A 24064-nucleotide genomic window follows, 5' to 3' on the forward strand; every position below is an offset into this window, starting at 1 on the left:
GACTCTGACAGTACCTGACTAATACAGATGTAGAGGCTCACAGCCATCCATTGAACTGAGTACAGAGTTCAATGAAGGAGTTAGAGAAAGGACCTATGGAGCTGAGGGGTTGCGGCCCCTTAGGATGAACAACAATATGAGCTAACTAGTACCCTCAGAGCTCCCAGGGTCTCAACCACCAACCAAGGACTGCACATAGTAGGTCTGCTTGTTCTGGCAGCACATGTATAGTAGAGGATTGCAAATTTGATCATCAGTAGGAGGAGAGGACTTGGCCCTGTGAAGGTTCTGTGCCCTAGGGTAGGGGAATGCCAGGGCCAATAAGTGGGAGAGGGTAAGGTGGCAGGCAGGGGGAGGGAGGAGGCAACAGGGTTTTGTTCTTGTTTTTGTTTGTTTGTTTTTTTGTTTTTTGGAGGGGAAACTGGGAAAGGAGAAATTTACATGTAAATAAAGAAAATACCTAATTAAATAAAAGCCTATACTCAATAAAACTGGAAAACCTGGATGAAATGGACAATTTTCTAGATAGATACCAGAAACCAAAGTTAAATCAAGATCAGATAAATGATCTAAACAGTTTCATATCTGCTAATGAAATAGAAACAGTCATTAATAGTCTTCCAAACAAACAAAAAAAAAAGCCCAGGACCAGATGGGTTTAGTGCAGAGTTTTATCAGACCTCAAAGAAGACCTAATACCAATACTCCTCAAACTATTCCACAAAATAGAAACAGAGGTACTCCACCCAATTTGTTCTATGAATCCACAATTACTCTTATACCTAAACCTAACAAAGAAAGAAAAAACTTCAGACCAATTTCCCTTATGAATATCAATGCAAAAATTCTCAATACAATTCTTGCAAACTGAATCCAAGAACACATCAAAAGGATGATCCATCATATTCAAGTCGGCTTCATCCCAGGGATGCAGGGATGGTTCAATATAAGAAAATCCATCAAAGTAATTCACTATATAAACAAACTCAAAGAAAAAAATTGCATGATCATCTCATTAGATGCTGAGAAAGCATTTGACAAAATTCAACATCCCTTCATGATAAAAGTCTTGGAAAGATCAGGAATTCAGAAACTTGAAGCAATCCCACTAAAATCAGGGACTAGACAAGGCTGCCCACTCTCTCCCTATCTATTCCATATTGTACTTGAAGTCCTAGCTAGAGTAATTAGAAAACAAAAGGAGATTGAAGGGATACAAATTGGAAAGGAAGAAGTCAAATTACCACTATATACTGATGGTTTGATAGTATACTTAAGTGACCCCAAAAATTCCCCTAGAGAGCTCCTAAACCTGATAAACAACTTCAGCAAAGTAGCTGGATATAAAATTAACTCAAGCATATAAGTGGCTTTCCTCTACACAAAGGATAAACAGGCTGAGAAAGAAATGAGGGAAACAATATCCTTCATAATAGTTACAAATAATATAAAATACCTTGGTGTGACTCTAACTAAGTAAAAGATCTGTTTGACAAGAACTTCAGGTCTCTGAAGAAGGAAACTGAAGAAGATCTCAGAAGATGGAAAGATCTCCCGTGCTCCTGGATTGGCAGGATTAATAGTAAAAATGGCCATTTTGCCAAAAGCAATGTACAGATTTAATGCAATCCCCATCAAAATTCCAACTCAATTCTTCACAGACTTAGAAAGAGCAATTTGCAAATTCATATGGAATAACAAAAAACCAGGACACTTTAGAGAGCTGAGGCAAGCTAAGCATACAGCCAAGGGCTCTCCTCTCTATACTGCAGTAAGAGAGAAGGCTCGACAGAGTTGAGCGAAAAATACCAACTGATCTCAAGTCGGCAAAAGTCTCTTAAAGAATTTCCAGGTCTTCAGAGGTAGGCTGGATACGAGGCCCGAATCCATGCCCACAATGACCAACAAAGTGGACATGTCTTTGGACAACATCATTAAGCTGAACCGAAGGCAGCGAGGAGGTCTCCGCAGGCCAGGCTACCTGGGCAGCCACAAGTGCACAGTGTAGGGCGCCAGGCTGGAGAATCGAGGTGGCCAGCCTAGGAGGTACTGGCCCGCCATCGCCCGCCATGGCAGGAACTGCCTGCCACCATACTGCACACCCAAACAACTTCCTGACAAGTGGCAGCAGGACCGCTTCCATGGCAACTACCTGGGTGGAGCCAACCTGGAGACAGGTAAGGAGCTCTTCCTGTCAAACCTGCACTTCTGAGTGTCAGATGAGGATATTCACAAACTCTTTGCAGAATTTGGAACCTTGAAAAAATCCGCTGTGCACTATGATCGCTCTGGACGAAGTTTAGGGACAGCAGGGCTGCACTTTGAACGCAAAGCAGATGACCTGAAGTCTATCAAAGAGTACAATGGTGCCTCTTTGGATGGCTGGCCTATGAAAATCCAGCTTGTGGCATCCCACATTGACACACGACGACCAAGACCTGCACAGAGCACAAACACAGGTGGCATGACAAGAAACCGTGGCTCTGCAGCTTTTCCTGGTAGTGGCACCAGGACAGGGACCGGTGGAGACAACCTGGGAAGAGGCAGAGGCACTAGCAGGAACTCAAAGCAGCAGCTTTCTGCAGAGGAGTTGGACGCACAGCTCGATGCTTATCAGGAAATGATGGACACCAGCTAAACAACCTAGCAAATCCGCACGAGTAATAGGACCCAGAAGCCTTCTCTGGGACGCCTAGAGGGAGGGTTGGAGCTGGATGGTGCAAACAAACATGGATTCGCTTTTTACTTCTTTGGGTTTCTTTCTTTCTTTTTCTTCCTCTTTTAAAACTCATGTCAACTTTTTTCTTTCTTTCTTTCCTTCTTTTTTAGTTTAATGTTTTAAAATTCTGTAACAGAGCTGTTTTGTACTAAGTTATGTTGGAGATAAATTGTACGGGTTGGCGTTATGAAGGTAGCATTTTCACCTTTGCCATGATAAAAAGGACCCAAGTACCTAAGGGTCATAAAGTAATAAAGACATCCTTGATGACTGAAAAAAAAAAGAAAAAAAACAGGATAACCAAAACTATTCCCAACAATAAAAGAACCTCTGGTGAAATTACCATCCCAGACCTAAAGCTGTGCTACAGAGCACTTGTGATAAAAACTGCATAGTATTGGTACAATGACAGACAGGTAGATCAATGAAATAGAAGTGAAGACCCAGAAATGAACCCATACACCTATGGTCACTTGATCTTTGGCAAAGGAGCTAAAACCATCCAGTAGAAAAAAGACAGCTTTTTCAACAAATGGTGCTGGCTCAACTGGTAGCATGTAGAAGAATGCAAATCGATCCATTCTTTTCTCCTTGTACAAAGCTCAGTCCAAGTGGATCAAGGAACTCCACATCAAACCAAATACACTGAAACTAATAGAAAAGAAAGTGGGGAAGAGCCTCGAGCACATGGGCACAGGGGAAAATTTCCTGAACAGAACAGAGCTTATGCTCTAAGATCAAGAATTGACAAATGGGAAATCATAAAATTGCAAAGCTTCTGTAAGGCAAAAGACCTTGTCAATAGGACAAAACGGCAACCAAAAAATTGGGAAAGGATCTTTACCAATTGTATATCTGTGGCTAATATCCAATATATACAAAGGACTCAAGAAGGTAGATTCCAGAGAGCCAAATAACCCTATTAAAAATGGAGTATGGAACTAAACAAAGAGTTCTCAACTGAGTAATGCCAAATTGCTGAGAAGCACCTAAAGAAATGTTCAACATCCTTAGTCATCAGGGAAATTCAAATTAAAACAACCCTGAGATTCCACCTCACACCAGTCAGAATGGCTAGGATAAAAAAACTCAAGTGGCAGCAGATGTTGGAGAGGTTGTGGAGAAAAAGGAATACTCCTTCATTGCTGGTGGGACTGCAAACTGGTACAACCACTCTGGAAATCAGTTTGGTGGTTCCCCGGAAATTCGAAATAGTACTTCCAGAGGACCCAGCTATACCACTCCTGGGAATATACCCAGAAGATGCTCCAACATGTAATAAGGGTATATGCTCCACTATGTTCATAGCAACCTTATTTATAATAGCCAGGAACTGGAAACAACCCAGATGTCCCTCAACAGAGGAATGGATACAGAAAATGTGGTACATCTACACAATGGAGTACTACTCCGCTATTAAAAACAATGAATTTGTGAAATTCTTAGGGAAATGGATAGATTTGGAGAATATCATCCTGAGTGAGGTAACCTAATCACAAAAGAACACACATGGTATGCACTCTCTGATAAGTGGATATTAGCCCAGAAGATCAGAATACACAAAGTACAATCCATAAACCACAAGAAACTCAAGAAGGAAGACCAAAGTATGGATACTTCATTCCTTCTTAAAACAGGGAACAAAATACCCATGGAAAGAGTTGCAGAGACAAACTATGGAGCAGAGACTGAAGGAAGGACAATTCAGACACCTGGGAATCCTTCCCACATTCAACCATCAAATCCAGACACTATTGTGGATGCCAGCAAGTGCTGGCTGACAGAAGCCTGATATAGCTATCTCCTGAGAGGCTCTGACAGTACCAGACTAATACAGAAGTAGAGGTTCACAGCCATCCATTGGACTGAGTACAGGGTCCCCAATGAAGGAGTTAGAGAAATTACCCAAGGAGCTGAAGGGCTTGCAGCCCCTTAGGACAAACAACAATATGAACTAACTAGTACCTTCAGAGCTCCCAGGGACTAAACCACCAACTAAAGAGTACACATGGTGGGACTCATGGCTCCAGCAGCATATGTAGGTAGCAGTGGATGGCCAAGTCAGTCATCAATAGGAGGAGAGGCCCTTGGCCCTGTGAAGGTTCTATGCTCCAGTGTAGGGAATTGCCAGGGCCAAGAAGCAGGAGGGGGTGGGTTGGTGAGCAGGGGGAGTGGTAAGGGCATAGGTTTTTTTTGTTTGGTTGGTTTTGGTTTTGGTTTTTTCTTTTCTTTTCCTTTTTTTTTTTTTTTTTTTTTTGAGGGGAAACTGGGAAAGGAGATATCATATGACTTGTAAATAAAGAAAACATCTAATTAAAAAAAGAAAATAGAAAAAAAAGGGTTTTTTTCCCAATCTGTACGTTGCCAATTAGTCCTATTGACAGTGTCTTTTGCCTTACAGAAGCTTCTCAATTTCATAAAGTCTCATTTGTCAATCAAATCCTGAGACATTGGTATTCTGTTAGGAAGTTCCTCCTTGTACCAATGAGTTCGAGGACCTTTCCTACTTTCTCTTCTATTAGATTCTTTAGATAAATTCTTCTTAAAGTGAAGCCAACAAGAAAATATCTTATCTTTTAAGATCAAAGCAAATGGAAATGGCACACATGACAGACATGACAGAATGTGATCTCTTGAAGATTCCTGACATTTCATCAGATAAAATGAGTTAAATAATAAAATTAGAATATCAAAGAAAATAACTATTTTAAGCTATTTGTTTTCTTAAGGTCAACTCTTATAACCATGGCTTTTTTTTAAGCCACAATGAAAGAAATAATTAAAAGTTAAATATGTAGTAGTAAATTTAAAAGTTTATTTCATATATATTAAGTATGAAATACTATATATCTTTGATCATTTAGAATAAAATTACAAATATTTATAGAATAAATCACTTCAGTATAGAAACACAATTTTATTAAAACTCTTAATTTAAAGAAGATATTTCTTCATCTAAAAGAACAAACTAAAAAAAAAGGCAGAGGCAGGTGGATTTCTGAGTTCGAGGCCAGCCTGGTCTACAGAGTGAGTTCCAGGACAGCCAGAGAGCTACACAGAGAAACCTTGTTTCGAAAAAAAAACCAAAACAAAAACAAATACAAAAAAGAACAATTAAATGTGTTGTTTATTTTTTTCCCAATTATTTCTTTTTTTACATAGAATCTTCCTTATAGTCTGGCCTCAAATGCAAGTCAATATTGCTGATTCAGTCTGCTGAATGGTAGAACTGCAGGGATTGCAGTCACGTACTGCCACAGACATACAATATATATATATATATATACTCTTGAAAATTTGGTGATCATTTTGGAAAGTTCAGCAAATTCTTTTTTTTTTTTTTTTTTTTTTTTTTTTTTTTTTTTTTTTTTTTTTGAGACAGGGTTTCTCTGTATAGCCCTGCCTGTTCTGGAACTCACTCTGTAGACCAGGCTAGCCTCGAACTCAGAAATCCGCCTGCCTCTGCCTCCTGGGTGGTGGGAAATTCTTTTACTTATATACTTTTTAATGAAAATGACTAAATTCAGTGAATTTTTGGGAATCGCTGAGCATTCTATGATGTTGCAAACACCCTGAGTGGGTGCCAATTCTTCACAAAACATCTGGATTAATTGAAAAATAAACTTAAAACTTAAAAGAAAAGTAACTTAAAGCAAATATTCCCAAATGAATATATAATTTCTATATAGTTTGTAGAAATTTGATTATAACTATGAAGATCTAATATTAAGGAAATTGAATATATGAATATCATCTTTATTTTCAGAAATGAGGTGAGTCAGAAGTTTACAAATAAGGAGAATAAATTATTTTCAATGAGTTCCACTGTCAAGTTCATCCAGAAGAAATCAAGCAGAGATAAGAAATGTTAACTTTATTACCTTATTTATATATGAGAACCTAGCAAGACTATCCCTGTCACAGTGTAAATAAATAGTTTAAAATCAGTTTTAAGCCATTAAACATTTAAGTCAAATGGCCAATTGTCTTTAATCTACCATGATCTTCTTAAGGAGATATTTTATGTTACTTTCCCAAAGTGGAATGGCCCATCTTATGCCAATACCTTATACCAATGTTTTTGGTATATGGCTCATACAATAATTAATTTGATCAATAAAAATGTATTAATTGACTTTCAAGGTTTACATAGTAGATTCGAAAGACTGGTGAATTCATCCTTAAATCAGCACTTTCTGAAGCTTTCTGAAAGCATCCTTGCTCCAGGACAACCTCCTCATGATGGACTCCACCCTTCAACTGTGACAGTAAGTAATTCCTGTCTTAAGTCGCTTTTGCCAAATATCTTATCAATCAACAAAAAAAGAAACTGATATATCTACCAAGTCTCACAATAAGTTGCCTTTCTAAAAATGAGACTAATTATAATCAATCATTCTAATCTGAATTCATGCATTGTCTCACAGCTCTGTCATACATCAAGTTTAGCATTAAAATGGGTACCAAGAGAAAACACTAATGAACTTTAACATGCTAGTTGATTTGTGAGCATGTTTTACATGGAGGGAGGTGATGAGTGGCAAGCTCAGTTCAGATCTAGGCGATCCCTTTTGATCGGGCAAGAACAGATGCAGAGTATTAACAAAACTCCTTAAAATTCCATTGTCTTTAGAAGGCTATGTACAGTGGTAAAAGGAGATGAAAGGAAAGGCTTAAAGCTGTACATGGGAGGTATGGGATGAGCTGAATCCAGTTGTGCTACAAGGAGCAATCATGAATATCTTGGCACAAGCCCGTTTCTTCTGCTGGTCTTCCATTGTAACTTGACTGGCTCCCAGTCTACATACTCAGCTGCATTACCCTCCTGCTCATTCACTTACATGCAGCAACTGATTCTGTTAACAAGGTCTGTTAACAGGATACAACTAAACCTCCACTGGGAAAGGGGAGATAAAGAGATGCTCAGAGAAGCAGGGAAAAAAGGACTTGTTAACATGCATAATACTACTATCAAAATTCATAACTTGAACAACCATATGCAACAATGCCAAATTAAATTGGTTGAACCAAGCAGGCAAAGCTCCAGAGAAACAGGCAGTTTGTTTTTGTCTGAATAGTTATCCAGAAGACAAAGTAGAGGCTCTGCCTTCTCTTCAGGCACGCCACTATTCTATCTGCCGGATAATAATTCTATCTTAATTATAGTAATCTACAATTCTTAAGATACCAAATGATAGTTGTGTGCCTTCGCTGGCTTTCATTTTTAAACACAGAAGTCCAACACGCTCGCTCTCTTCTTAGTTAAGATAATCGACCTATGCTGGTATCCAGTGACCTTCACAGTGGCCCTATGCCCAAAGTACGTGCCTTGCTTAGAGCTGGGAACACAGGAGATTTTGTCTGAGATCCCAAGACAAGGCACTGTTGTACTGACCTTTCTAATAATAGAGAACATCAAATGTTCTCACCTGTACTCTAATTTCTGCCAGAACAGAAATCATTAGTGGATTATAAGCAGAATCTACTCAGGTTTATTTTTGTCTTCATTTGAAATGTAAAGGATCACGTGTCTTAGCCGATTGTCTAGGGGAAAAGAAGCAAACAATTAATTACAACTTCTACACAGTGTGCTTCCCAGTAAAGAATTCACAGGCCAATACAAACACATAGCCCATTTGGGGAAAGGAACACACAGACTTTGACGTACCTAGTTAGGAAAATCAACACCATTCAAAGTCAGCCCCATATGATACCCTGCACAAACTGAAAGTAATGTGATAGAACACTGTGCTCAGGCTCAACTTCCATTTATGAGACTCCTTTTTCCACTAGTCTTCATATAGTCAGAGCTAATTGCATAAGTTGCACAAAAGAAAAAATGTTCCAAACTTTCAAAACATCAAGAAAAAAGAGGCAACCTTGATATTGTGTTAGAGATTGAATGTAAGATTCAGAAAACTAAATTAATCCATTAATTTTCAACAGGAAACACTGTGAAAGAGTAAAACACTTGCCCCAACTCCTTGTCTACTATTTAAACTACAATATGCTCACATAGCTACTGAATGTGCCATAGAATTGGAACGGCCATCATACATATGGTGTTGGCTTTCTACTCAACAGTATTTTCACATAGCAGCACCTGATGTATCCTTCCCTTAGCATAAGAGTTGCCATGCCTCTACATCTGTAGCACTTGGTGTTTTTGTATTTACAATGGGGATGCATTTAATCCCAGCTCTCTCGGGAGGCAGAGGCAGATGGATGTCTGTGAGGTTGAGGCCAGCCTGGTCTACAGAGTGAGTTGCAGAACAGTCAGGGCTACACCAGGAAATCCTGTCTCGAAAAACCAAAGCCAAACTAAACAAAAACAAAACAAAGAGAACAAAAACAGTGGTCAAGAACCCACTGTTGTCTACGTAAACAGAATTCCAAGATGCTCTTAGAATCTCAGCCATGATCAAAAGTATTTGGCAGATGTATTTACAGCTCCTAATCAGCCAGCTTTGAAATAAGAATCCAAAGAGATAACCTCAGTACTGCCATAACAGAGTTTTCTCAAGGTGGTGACAGAGCAGAACTTGGGGAAAGATTAAAAGCACTACCAGAATCCTACACGAGGGAGCCTCCATCCTGCCTGGGGAAATTATATGGCTATGTCAGAGAGCAGAAGTCAGCCCTCACTCACAGGCAGGCAGGAAATGTCACCCTCTCTCCCACAGGCACAAGAAACCAACTTCTGCCAACAGTCTGCACAAATGTGAAAGCAGCATTCTCTAGAGCTTGCAGCCAAGAGACTACCCCTGCTGGCCCCTGTACTGTGGCCCAGTGAGCCTCTCAGAAAAGAAGCCACGCCCCCACAGGATAAAAAGCCAGTAAGTTGCAGTTGTGTTAAGTTACACTGTGTGGCAAGCTTTATGTAGCAATGAGAATCTAAACAACTGTCTGTGACTGCACTGGTCAGTCAATGAGCCTCCTTCACCTATCCCTAGTGGGTTATTGTCATAGGACTGTGAGTTCACTGACTTAAAACCCTTCTGCAAAATGTTAAAAATCATTCATTTTCAGTTTGGGTTAATTTTTTTTAAATCAACAAGCGATTGAAAGGAAAAATTTGAAATGGCTATGCAGACCGAATAAGTTGTATCTGAGGGTAGCCTGCTTGAAACTGAGACCTAGACAATAGCCAAAGCCCCATTCATTTCTAGTGTCCATAGATTCACGAAATCATGCTATAAAGCATTTTTCTTTATGGCTTAAATAGTAAATATAAATGATCATTGTACTACACTAACTAGCTTCCAATTTCTAAGAAGCAAAAATGAAAGATTTATGATTTTTAACACACTTAATTTTTTTTTCTGTAAGATACATTCCTATGAGGAAAATTATAGGAATTGCAGTTTACACTGAAATGTTGCTATGGCAAACCATTAGACAAGTAATTTATACATAGGACTAGAGCATTCGTGTTTGTCCTCTTCCCTTTGAGTTTGTCCCATGGCAATACTGTGTATAAAGAAGAAATGACTGTGACATTGGTGGGCAGGAGACAAGACACTGCTCCACACAACTGCCTTGCAGTCTTAAATGTTCCTTTGTTGTCTGTGAGCCTTAATGAAGATTTTTAAAAATAAAGAAAAGAAAAGAAAGGAGGGAGGGAGTAAATGAGGAAAGAAGGAAGGAAGGAAGGAAGGAAGGAAGGAAGGAAGGAAGGGAGGGAGGGAGGGAGGGAGGGAGGAAGGAAGGAAAAGAAAAGGTCCTACTTTCTGTAAAAATAGAACTTCAGGACTGGTCAGTATGAAGCAGGGTTGGGCTTACTGAAGACGATTTAATTCAGCCTTTAAGCACATTAAGCTTGAAGGCAAAGAGATAGTGGTTTTATCAGACAGAAATACATCCTAGAGCATGGGTGTGGGCCTCTCAATGGAGAAACACAGTTCACCAAAAGACATTTTTACTGTAGATTTTTGAGAGCTTAAAATTTTAAGTGGGAAGGGTGCTCAGAAATGGTAGGACCCCACCCCCACCCCTGAGTGTGAGGGTGCACCTCTCAAGGCCAAGGGGCACTTCACTGTCCTCGCATCAGAACCTGGTGGAGTTTGAAGCTGTTATCTTCAAGGGGTTGCTAAGAAACCTAAATGAGATCACAGGATGTTTCTGAGTGCTACAAGATAGCATTAAAATGGCAGGTAAGCACAGATCCCAGGGATGTAGGAAAGTGTCCTATCTTCACTGTGATTAGAGAGAACAGACTTGAGATGCCCAGGGGTGAGGACCTATCCAAGGTCATTCATGGTTAGCCCTTAAGATGGTTAATAGCGATTGTTATGTAAAATATCAGTATATGAAATGAAGACTGTCTCAACATTAGACAGCGTATGTAGTTATTGTGATACAGTTCTTAGGTGGGGAGAGTCTGCTTCAAGCATATTTAGGGTGAGGTGAATTTTCCCTTTCTGAGTCCACATGCTCCTCTCAATCTCTTTGTCCTGCCTTGGTTTGCTTCCCATCCACATGGTGCAGCCATGGGTAAGATCTGGAGGAAGCATTCTCTAGCTCTGTGTAAGGCTTAAAGAAATCCATTCACCTGCTGCACTTAGAATAGGGAAGGGTCCTCAGTAAGATCTGAATTACCTAACAGTGATGAGGCTTTGCCTCTGGCCATGGCTCTGGCCAAGAATACTCCGTAGCTGTGTATTGCCTCCATCCCCCATCTTTCTTGTGCTGCTTTCAATCTACTCCAGGTCCACCTTCGAGGCCCTTGTCAACTCTATTGACCGTCTAACATTTTTAACTCCCAATTCCCATTTTTATCACAATCTCAAATTCAGAGGCACCAAGTATACTGTTGATACCCTTTGCCTACATCCCTCCTAAAGTTCAACCCTGCAGATAGCACCTCACATTTCTTATAAACAGAAAATACATCTTATTTGTATCCCAACGAAACTTAGTATGATCATCTGTATATTTAGGGATTTTATAAGTGCTAATTAAATTGAATTAAAATCTGCAACATCAGTGGTCCAACAATGTTCATCAATAAGTAAAAACAAAATAAAACAAAAGTGAGCTAGTGTATTTGTTGTGGTAAATTTAATTAGGCTCTGTACTATCCTTTGTTAGAATTTGATTTTGGTTTATTGTATGTATATGTTTATTTACATATTTCTTTTCAAGCTTAAAAACCAAGTAGCTACAAGAATATGAAGCCTCCAGGAATACAAACACTCCAAATAACATAATTAATTGTGCATTACCTTGAGTTAGGAGTGTTTCCACACCTAAAGCAAGGTGAAGTTCCATTGTGACACAAAAGCCTAGAGGCCATTTGTAAAACACACTTGGGCTTTTGGCAAAAGCAAGTCACAAAACTGCAACAAGAAATGAACACTATGTGAGCCCACATGAGCAAGAGACGGTTTTATTATAATCTACAATGTTGACTTTATGGAAAGCAAGCTAGGAATGCTCCTTTAGCATATAGACTGTTGCCTGGTAGAATTCCACACTATAGAAAAAAAAAAAAGACTCCTTAAAACCATGAAGGGTTTAAGTCAAAACTTATATCCTACTCTCTTGGTGATTTTCCGGTGCTTTGAAAAGACACCATGACCACAGCAACTTTTGAAAGTATGTAATTGGGAGCTTCCTTACGATTTTAGAGGCTTGGTCCGTTATCGTCATGGTGGCCAGCATAGCAGAAGACCTGGCAGGCTTGGGTTTGGTGATATAGTTGAGAGTTACACCCTGATCCTCAGACAGAAAGAAGGAGTCTCTTTGATGGGCAATTAAAACCTCAAAGCCCACTCCTAGTGGCACACTTCCTCCAACAAAGGCACACTTACTAATCCTTCTAATTCTTTCAAACAGTTACACTCTCTGGTGACTGACCAGAATTTATATTGAAATATAAATATATGAGCCATTTTCATTCAAACTACCACACCTACCCAAAGGCAAATTTATCAGTCTTCATTTTATTTGAACGCTAATGTCCTGCTTGGTTTGGCCACTATCTAGAGCCACACTCTCTGCCTCTCTGCAGACCAGGCAAGTGCCAGGACAGTCTGATACTTTAAATATGTGTAGGTGACCTCCTAGGTTTTTTTCTGCTGAGTACCTCCTGTTGAGAATATTACTGTCTTACTACTTAGCGCCTCTCAACTAGAATCTAGACATAGCTGTATAATCAAGCATAGCTAACTCAATGGGAATTGCTGCAAACTGAGTATCAGGAAGAAAGATATCATAAAAAAAAAAAAAAAAAAAAAAAAAAAAAAAAAAAAAAAAAAAAAAAAAAAAAAAAAAAAAAAAAAAAAAAAAAAAAAGAAAAAACCTACCTCCTTTTGACTCTGTATAGGTAGCAGGCTTCCTACAACCTAGAAAACATCCTGTAGCTCCAAGACATGATTGAAGACTAAAGGAAAATTATTGAAATGCAGACATGGGAAGTTAACCACCCCCCCCCCCAGTCCTGAGTGACACTGTCCTGAGTGACACTGTCCTGAGTGACACTGTTTGGGCTGCAGATAAGAGACAAAACCAGTCAACTTTGAACTTCCTGTGAGATAATAAATTCACATGATTTAAGCCACTTTGACTGGTGCGTTCCTTTACATTCTGACTGAAGCATTCTGATATAAATAGAATTTTGCTTTCATAGTGTATAGCTGTCTATTTGGCATGCTGTGAAGAGCTCCCACAGTCTGGGTGACTTAAAGTATTCCTTCTTGAAGTTTAGAGGTTGGAAGCTGGAGATCAGGAAACCTGGTCACGGTCAAGTTAATTTTGACACCCATCTTCCTAGTTTACAGGTAGCCACCTTTTTGTTATATCCTCTCATATTAGAGAACACAGATCTTTTGTCTTTTACTCTGTTCATCATGACATCTATCCTATCCTCCCATCTACCCCCAACCACCTCCTGAAACCCCCACTCCAAACACCATCACATTAACAACTGCAGTTTCAACTAAGGAATGTGAAGAGGGTTTAAGTATTCAGACTGTAGTAGTTTAGACCTTGCAATGAGAATAGCTTGCCTAAGGTGTTTTCCTAAACCTGTAGCATTCAACATAATCACAGCAGGCTCAGACTTACAATTTTCAATTAACAGGAAGGTTTACTTAACATAAAATGATGACTTAAGGGACACTTAAAATGAAATCATATGGCTGTCTGTATAAGCTTGGATACTTTCAAAGCTGAAGCTAAAGATAATCTTGAGCAGTTAAACATTAATATTTGGCTAATCCTGGACCTCTCTAGAGAATGCTTTGCACTTCACTGAATACTGTTAATAACTATTCCAGTAATGCCAGTCAATAACGCTGACTGTAATGGCCGTATCCACTTTCTCCCAAATCAAAAGCAAGAAACTAAATTAAAAACCTGCCATTTATTTTATCACAGAAAAATAGACACATTTCTAATACTAAAGTGAAGTGATATGTGTTGCCCAGTTTAAGATTGTTTGCTTTGAGGATTTACCCAGTTGTGTCTTATACAGAGACCTCTTACATAGTCATTCCTCATGCATGGTGCTAAATTTAGATATTACTGTTCTCATCAGGAGAATTTGAAAGTTTTCTGTGTTAACATCCTTATATAACTTGGGGCAGAAGTCACTGACATAGACCTGTACTAAATACACAAAGTTAGGATTAAAATACCCCTTTTGGATCCATCCCTCCCTTCGTAAAAGAGAAGGGATCCTGGGGATATCCAACAAACATTGAAAATCATGTTACAGTAAGGCTAGGCACATGACCTCATATTAAGGCTGGACAAGTCAACCCAGTACTTGAAAAAGATTCATGGTTTTCTATGTGTGTACTTTAACAATTCACCCAGTTCTTCGTCAACTTTGTATTTGTGGAATAGTTGATTATTTTATCTCATGCTTGAAATCAATCAGTTAGCATTCCTGTGACCTCACATGACAGACATTTCAAGTCAGTCTGAATGAGTTCCAAACCACAACCCTACTGGGGCAGGCATCCAATTCCAGAAGAGCCGAGTCTCCTTCAGTCTGATAAGGACATGCTCGATGTCACTTGGAATGTGTGTCTCTGTTCTTCTGCTGTTTCTTTACTCAGCTCTAGCCTATATACACTCCAGTAGCCTCTATCATTACTAACATGATCAGTAAAGAAGACGCAAGCCCTTCTTTCATTCGCTTCAAACAATATCTTCTTGTCAACCTAAGGATGGAGCTGAGTGATAGAGTCCTTAGTATGCACAAGAATTGAACCTAGGTTCAACCCATTTCAATGACAAAAACTATCCAAAGGTCTCCTTATATTACACTCCCTCTGTTTTGATCCATTGGTCACTCTGCTAGTGACCAGAGCAGTGCAATTCCAATGAACAAGGAGCCAGAAGCACTCAATTTTGACCTGTGCTATGAATAAGAGAATGTGTTTGTTAAAATCAACTTACAATTATTACTATGGAGAAGGTAAAAACAGGTGCTGAGCAGCAAAGACAAACATGGTCATTACTATCCATCTATCTGTATAAACCTACACTATACATAGTATAATTATACATAGTTTAAATTTAAACAAAATTTAAATAAAACTAAACTGAGGCCTGTTCTTTTAAAAATTATTCAATTAATTTATTTTTATTTAAGCTTTATTCTTCATATGACATATTCTGAGCATATAATTTCCCTCCCTTAATTCCTGTCTGATCCTTCCCACCTCCCCAACTATCCAATTTTCTCTATCTCACAAAAAAAGAAGAAACACAAAAATCAAAACAAGCTAACAAAAAACCAAACATAATCAAAACCTAAAGTGTTACCTACAAACCACAAGAAACACAAAAATAAGGAAGACCAAAGTGTAGCTACTTTGTTCCTTCTTAGAAGGGGAACAAAATACAGAAGTAGAGGTTCACAGTCATCCATTGGACTGAGTACAGAGTCCCCAAAGAAGGAGCTAGAGAAAGGACCCAAGGAACTGAAGGGTTTGCAGCCCCTAAGAACAAACAACAATATGAACTAACCAGTACCATCAGAGCTCCCAGGGATTAAACCACCAACCAAAGAGTACACATGGTGGGACTCATGGCTCCAGGTGCATATACAGCAGAGGATGGCCAAGTTGGTCATCAATGGGAGAAGAGACCCTTGTTCCTGTGAAGGCTTTATGCCCCAGAGTAGGGAAATGCCAGGGCCAGGGAACAGAAGAGGGTGGGTTGGTGAGCAGGGGCAGAGGGGACGGAATGGGGTTTTTTGGGGGAGGGGAAACCAGGAAAGGGAATAACATCTGAAATGTAAATAAAGAAAATATCTAATAAAAAATTAAAATTAAAAAAATGCACAAAGTCCATTTTGTGTTGGCTTACTACTTTTGGGCATGGAGCCTGCACTGGAGAATGGTCAATATATCCAGTGACACTCTGTTGGAGAAAAATGATTTTGCACTTAACATAGATATCAATTGATTAGAGGTTGGGATTTATGCTCATTTTCCCTTTCCATGCTGGGACTTTTTTTTCTAATTTGACCTTGTGCTTATCATCACGTGTGTGTTGTCCCAGTCTCTGTAAGTTCATATGTGTATCAGTCCAACTGTGTCTGGAAGCTGCTATTTCCCTGGAGTCATACACCACCTCCGGTCATATAATCTTTCTACCCTATTCTGCATAGATCCCTAAGTGTTGAGGCATGATGTCACCCTTAGGGCTGAGTGCTCCAAAGTCCTTTGCTCTCTGCATATTGTCCAATTGTGTGTGGGTCTGAAGTGGAAATCTGTGGTTTCTTTGCAAACTCATTTTTGTCACATAGTTTTCTGGAAGCTGTCTTGGGAGATGTTTTGTTGAAACAGACGTGTTAGAGGGTGTTTTGTTAAAGAAGATACATAAGAGCATATGTGATGTTTTGCTGGAGCAGACACTTGAGAGGGCACATGGTAGTTGGAAAGAGTATAAATGGGACCCATAACCAGTGAGAGGATGCCCTTGCATTGCTGTACCTTGCAAACCTTTGCTGGTCTTTTTCTTTTCTTCGAGAGAAATGCACCAAAGAACTTCTCTTGGTATTTCAGCTGATTTTTGCTTCTTCCATTGACTCATGAAGATTCAATGGAGTCTTGCAGTCTAGCTGCTGCTATTAATTTGTATGTGGTGTTTGCTGTTGGACAAGACTGCTGGTATCCTGATAATGAAGAGTAGAGTCACCTCCCAAGAATTACTTCTAAGCAGGTCCACAATCCTCTTTTCCTATAAACCTTTTCCCCCACCTCTGGTCAGGGGGCTAGAAGGGAGGTTCAGGTGCTGTAGTACCCTCAATAAATAAGGTTTAGAAACTTCTACGCCCACATGGGTCTCTGTGTCAATTACAATCCACAGAAAGAAGAAGGTTCTCTGATGAGGTTTGAGCTATTCCCTGATCTATGTGTATAGCAGTGTGCCATTAGCACTCACTGTATTGCTATGTCCCTTTCAAGGAATAATAGTAGGAGGTTCTTCCACGGGTTCAAGGCCTGTGTCGCCTTAGGTTCTTGGCCACTTCAGAGTGTCATGTATGAGTACTATCTCATGGATTGTCCTTAAAGACAATCAAAAAGTTGTTTGTTACTCACATAATATTTTTTCCACCATTGCTCTAGTATATCTTACAGGTAAGTTACTGTTTGTAGCCATGTTCTATAACATAAGTAAGTTGTATCTTCAGCAATAGGGCTTAAGTTAAACAACCCTTAAGTTATTGAGGGTGCCTCATCTGATTTATCAATTAACAATCTTCGATAAAGTCAGCTTTAACAGATTGTCAGAACTAAATAGCACAGTACATTTAAAGTTAGCACTGTTCCTAAAATTTAGAGTACATGCTGCAATAATTTTTAGTTGTTATTTTTATTGTTGTTAAATGAACTGGTGCAATGAGAATTAAAATTATAGGTGAGCATGGTGACGTGCACTTGAAATCCAAGTATTTAGGAATCTGAAGCAGCTGAATTTTGAGTTTGAGATCAGACAGAGCTAAGTTTCAAGCAAGTAAACCTCCTGAGCTATAGTGAATCTCTCTCTCTCTCTCTCTCTCTCTCTCTCTCTCTCTCTCTCTCTCTCTCTCTCTCCCTTCCTCCCCCCTCTTTCTCTCTCTCTCTCTCTCTTTCTCTTTCCCTCTCTTCCCTATCTCTCTCTTTCTGTGTGTGTGTGACACACATATATTTTGTGGTTTTTTTCTCTCTAAGAAAATAATATAAGAATAAACCCTTACCAAATATTTGAAGTAAAATAGGTATATTGTTCATTTTTTTTATTTTCATGAATTTTTTTTAAGATTAAGCATAAAAATAAAGATGAGGTTTGGCAAAATCTCAAAAGAATCCAAGCAGTATCTAAGGACAGAAATTAGGGCCCAAACTCCACTTCGCTGAGACCAGGTCTCCATTCATTCCCAAGAGGGCTTCATATCTCGGGGGGGGGGGGTGACTCTGAGGAAACAAAGTTATTGTGATGCAGACTCAAAAGAAATAGGCGATAATGGGAGCTCTCTTCTGAAAACTTTATCCCATCCTCTGATTAAACATATTATGTACCTGTCACCCTAGCTTGCATTCTACTGTTATGGTAACCACAATGGCAGCAAGCCAATTGGGAAGGAGAAAGTTTACTTGGCTTACAAATCCTCATCGCAGTCCATTATTAAGGGAAACCGGCGGCTGGGACAATGCAAGACTCCTACTTACTGGATTTTTCCTCACTGTTTGCTTAGCTTGCTTTATTCTGTAACCCAGGGGCTGTACCCCTCATAATGAGCTGGGCTTTCCCTCATCAGTCATTAATCGTGATGATGACACACAAATGTGCCCACAGAACAATCTGATGGAGACAATGCCTCAGTTAAGTTCTGTCTTCCCAGATAGGTCTAGGCTTATGAGAAATTGACAAGACAGTAACGAGCACACTGTTCTGTTACGCTTCCACTTCGACTGAGCTCACTCATGTGGCTAAATCTGAACAAAGGATGCTTGATGGTGAGTTTACCCGAATTGCCTCCCTTCTGCTTGCGCTCCTGGTTTGGCTATCACATGCCCTGTCAAGTCAGTAGCCACTTCTTATAGCATAGGGGAATGCCAGGGCCAGGAAGTGGGAGAGGGTGGGTTGGTGAGCAGGGGGAGGTGGGAGGGAACAGGGGTTTTTTTTTTGTTTGTTTGTTTTTGTTTTTTTGTTTTTTAATTTAATTTTATTTTTATTTTATTTTTGGAGGGGAACTGGGAAAGGTGATATCATATGACATGTAAATAAAGAAAATATCTAATAAAAGTAAATAAACAAAATAGAATGCTAAGACCACAATGCGTCACCTAGAGAGATTTTCAGAAATAATCCCGCAGATAGAGACTGTGCAAAGAGATTGGAACAGAAAAATTAGCAGACTGTTTGAGGCCAGGCCTATAATGATGTCCATAATGTCATAATGATTAAAAGTACTCAAAAGAGTGATACTAAGGTTATGATTTCAAGTATTAATATAGAAATAAATGGTGGTGTGTGCTTGTAGTCCCAGAACTTGGTAAGCTGAAGTAATAATATAGAAATGAATGGTGGTATGTGCTTGTAGTCCCAGAACTTGGTAAGCTGAAGTAATAATATAGAAATGAATAGTGGTGTGTGCTTGTAATCCCAGAACTTGGTAAGCTGAAGCTGGGGAATTGTTACTTCTAGGACAGCCAGACTATATAGCAAGATACATATCAACCCAGGCTACTGTAAAGCCATCTGTCTCAAAGAGGAAAAAAACTAATTAATCAGTAAAACAAACAAATACATTCTCAAAAACATAAATAAATTAATGAAAATTTTTCAAAATAAAACAATTATATAGTGTGGGGCTGGAGAGCCATGGATCTATAGGGAGCAGGCCTAGAGAAAGTCTGGGGACATGGTGTGTCCAAACCCCAGAAATTTTCATGTAGCCCATTAATAGCCAGGTTACACTTTGTTTTCCCCTTGTAAGGTCAAGTCCAGCAAGCACCTGGAATTCTTCCTAATTTTAATGAGGCCTCTATAGTGCCCTGGCCCCAGCCAATGATGTACATTCACCCTAATAGGCCCTGGTAACCCTGCAAAAGTCTTTGTTTCCCCCATTAAAAGGAGCTTTCTCACTGAGGCAGCCTCCAGAGAATCTGTTGTAGTTGCACTTACTGCTATCTAAGTTCATTCAACCGATGGCCCTTCTTGGCCCACTCCCTCCCTCATGAACCATCCACCAGTTGTGATCATAAGCATCATGCCACTTCAGACGGGGAAATGGAGCCTGAAGAGCAATCTGATGTTCAATGCACTAAATTTATCACAACCATCCAACCAACAAACAAACATACAAAAACAGAATACTTGGATATGGCAAAATAAGGAAGGCCTTCTTAAAAGAGCGAACCAAATACCCACGGAAGGAGTTGCAGAGATTAACTATAGAGCAGAGACTGAAGGAAGGGCAAGCCAGCCTAAATATAGCCATCTCCTGAGAGGCTCTGACAGTATCTGACTAACACAGATGTAGAGGCTCACAGCCATTCATCGAACTGAGTACAGGGTCCCCAGTGAAGGAATTAGAGAAAGGACCAATGGACCTGAGGGGTTTGCAGCCCCTTAGGAGGAACAACAATATGAACTAACTAGTACCCTCGGAGCTCCCAGGGTCTCAACCACCAACCAAGGACTGCACATGGAGGGATCTGATTGTTCAGGCAGCATGTGTATGGTAGAGGATTAAGGAAGGCAAATACTACATTTATCCCTTTTGTGCTGAGGGAAGTTCCAACTAAAGACTGGGTAAGCGAGAATGTGAAGTACACTTTGGCCTGGGATATCTGAGCAGCCCTGACATAACTTGAAAAGGGATCAGCTAAATGTGAGTGAAGACTTGGCAGACTGAGACAGAGCATACACTTGAGTCCTTGGCTCTGGCGTCTGAAGAACCTATTTTGAGTCCATATTTTGTCACTTATATTAGCTGTTTAGCCCTAATATGTTGTATGTCCACACTAAGCATCAGTTTCCTCACCTGTGCAATAAGGGTATTCACAATAATTACCAGAGTGTGTTGGTGTAAGGAGTAGATGAGATCATCAAAAGATATAGTATAACAGTGGATCATTAATACTCACCTCAACAACCTTCTGTGGTCATGTTGTCTCGAAGAAGACTCCAGGAGGTAAAGATTGAATCCACAAAAGATCCAGAGGACTTAGGAAGGAGGCTGACCTGAAAGAGCAAAGACCAGGTTCATCAACAGATGTGTTGGATGCTGTATTGTACAAACGGATGTTTAATTACAGGGAGAAGAAAAAATGTGCTGGGGAAGAGACCAGAGATAACTCTGTTAGAAAAAGAATCATTACTCACTTATAGGAATATATAACTTTCTTAATTTAAACTGTGATTAATGTTGTGTAAGTTATCAACCTTTTATACTGTTGAAAATATATTCTGAAATTAACTGGAAAGATCAATAAAAGTGATTTTAATTTATACAAGTATCATGTGAACTTTTTTTCAAAGTAAATCATGTAAAATAATGTTACTTAAGGATTGAGTGTATGTAGATAAATTTAGAAATCTATAATGTATTGATAAATTTTTTAATTACTTCTCTATGCTACATCATTTAATATAACTCCAGAAGGTGTGATTAATTCTCTGTGGGGTCTGCCGGTAAACATGTTGAGCATCACTGTCTCTTACCAACTTCTCAAGCTATAAATCTCATCATCCTTTCTCAATGATTCCACCCAATACACACACACACACACACACACACACAGGCAAAGGTACACAGACACACATGCATACACACACACACACACACACACACACACACACACACTAGATACACACACAAAAGATCACCACAATCCTTTGTTTATGAAACACTTTTAAGTGCCACTCAGATGGTCCACACTCTGTGTTCCCACTATCATTCCCATAATCTAAGGTAGAAGGCACCTTGCTTGCAGTATACAGACTCCAGACACCTTTCTGGGCCACTGTCATGATTTACAAGCCACTTTCACGCAGGTTCTTCTCCATGTTCTTCTCCAGTCCTCATTGTGAAACACAATGTAATCATGCTTGTCTAATACTTAATAGCTTACAGTTGTTTCCCGTGGGCCTTAGATGAATCAAATCTCTCTGACACAGTGTACATGGCCCCTGTCTGACTGAGATCTACTTGCAATGCTTCATCTGTCATTGATCTCCAATCTGTACTTGTCATCAGTTTCTGCATTCTTTGTAGCACATGGCTTACCCTCTGCCTTCCTCACATCTGCCTGGGCATACCTAAACACCTAGACTCTGCATATGAATTCTTGTAGGAAATGTTTTAAGCCATTCCTTTCTGATACCTGTCCTCTTCTAAATCACTCCTCATGACAACCACCACACACACAATTACCTGCTTGCTCCCTTGCTCATCCAGCTGCACACTCGTGAAAGACCATGGTAGTTTTGTGTCCAGTCAAGCCTACAGTGCTGGAGGAATATAATATTTATTGGAGAAATTGAATTTTGAAATAATTCTATAAGATCAAGTAGAAATCATTTGAATTTGGTACTGAGTAATTATATCAATCATTTCAATTATTTATCATGTAGAGCCCATTTTATTTACATCCTGCAATATGAGAAAAAGCATAAAGGACATTTATTGTATACAAAATTTAAGTTAAACAACATGTTTATATTAACTAAAAAGATATCCTTTCTTTTAAGACTCTTATTTCATATGTGCATTGGCTTATAGCTATGTACATGATTTTAGAAAATAGGAAAATCTGTTTTTCACAAATATATCTCTTTGCTACTAAAATTTTGGCAAGAGATTAACTGTAATTTTCCTGAATTCTTTCCTCTGAACTCTTTTGCAGTCCAAATACTTTCTTTATATTGAATTAATATGAACTTTTCAGTGTATAAATAATCTCATATGCAAAAGAATAAACTGTGAAACCTGGTGCTTGGGCATGTCTGTATATGCTAGCCAATCTGAGCTGACTGAAGAATGTCACAAATGTAGATGTGGCTTAAATGTCAGTGCGGGCCAAATGGTATAATGTGACAACTATAATGATTGAGGCTCAGTTGTGTATGGATTTCTTAAGGAAACACACCCCCAATATACAAAGGTCATTTCAATTCTATCCTAAAATAATGGAGCCTAAATTATTAAATAGAATTGGTTTCAGACACCTCAAATTAAACCAGAAGCCAATTAAGGCTTAGTGCTGTGGGGTATCATGAACTAATTCTCCCAAACTCCAGGGACAAGGTACTTTCTAACCAAGTTCTAAAAATAAGAAAACTGAGAGCCTAAGAATATTTTGTTTCATCCCAGCTTATTCATTGCACCCATGTCTGTCCTTGTGGGGAAGAGAGGATAGCGAGGTGCAGGCTGTGATAGGGTGGGAAAACATTTGTGGGTTAAGACATAAAATAATTGATGGAATGACATTCAGTAAAGAATAAATAAATACTCTTGAGAATTTGGAGAGGAAGAAGAGGAGGAAGAGAGAGAGAAAGGGAGAGGGAGAAAGAGAGAGAGAGAAAGAGAGAGAATCATTTTACCCTTATTGACTATTGCCAGCAGTAGCAATGAGGGTAGCAAGCAGGTGTTTCTATTTCCTGCCATCCGCTGGTGTCCCTAACAGTTGCCAAGGGCATCTCACATTTCCTTCATGTGACTGAGGGTTGTGGTATTGAACATTCTGTTAATGCTGCTATGAGGTAAGCTGAACTTGAAGATTCAGACCTCATTCCTCCCTTCATTCATGTCCAGTCCCTCCACTCTACTCTGTCTGGGAGGAACTCTATCTGCCTTTTAAACATAAGTCTTCAATCCTTTGCTTGGTTCATATCTGGCCAGAGGTTGAAGGAAACCTATCTTCCATACAATCTAGAAACCTCAACCAACAATTGCCAATGATGCTATAAAATCCAAACCAGAAGATTCATCCTGGCTTTAGTCTTTCTATCATTTGACATCATTTGGTAATAAATTTCTCCCATCCTCTTTTGGTCTCCATGAACAAGCACCCCACCCCTGGTTCTCCTTATACTTCATGAAGTGAACCCTCCCACACACACACTGGTAATTCTCTATTTTATCTAAGAGAGTCACTCCCTGAGAGCCCTGTGTCACCTCAGGCTCTGCCTTCTACTTCTGTGTTTCTTTCACGTACACCATGGTTCCTACAATGGCGGACTTCCTCCTCCTGTTTGCAGCTGGACTTCCTTCTATGGTGTCATGCTCACTGTCTGTGTCGCACCCTGTCTTTACATTTTGCTGCAAAATGGAAGTCTTCTGTGTTCCTCCTTCCACATGCCCCACCATATGAATAGTGTCGCCTGCCACCAACA

At 39.4% G+C, this 24064-nt stretch overlaps 1 pseudogene; it reads left to right on the plus strand.

Moving 5' to 3' along the window:
- Nucleotides 1–1885: 1885 nt before the first annotated feature.
- On the plus strand, nt 1886–2638 carry LOC116072944 (annotated as a pseudogene).
- Nucleotides 2639–24064: the final 21426 nt, after the last annotated feature.

Source organism: Mastomys coucha, unplaced genomic scaffold (assembly GCF_008632895.1).
Source record: "Mastomys coucha isolate ucsf_1 unplaced genomic scaffold, UCSF_Mcou_1 pScaffold23, whole genome shotgun sequence".
In the NCBI taxonomy this organism is placed as follows: domain Eukaryota; kingdom Metazoa; phylum Chordata; class Mammalia; order Rodentia; family Muridae; genus Mastomys; species Mastomys coucha.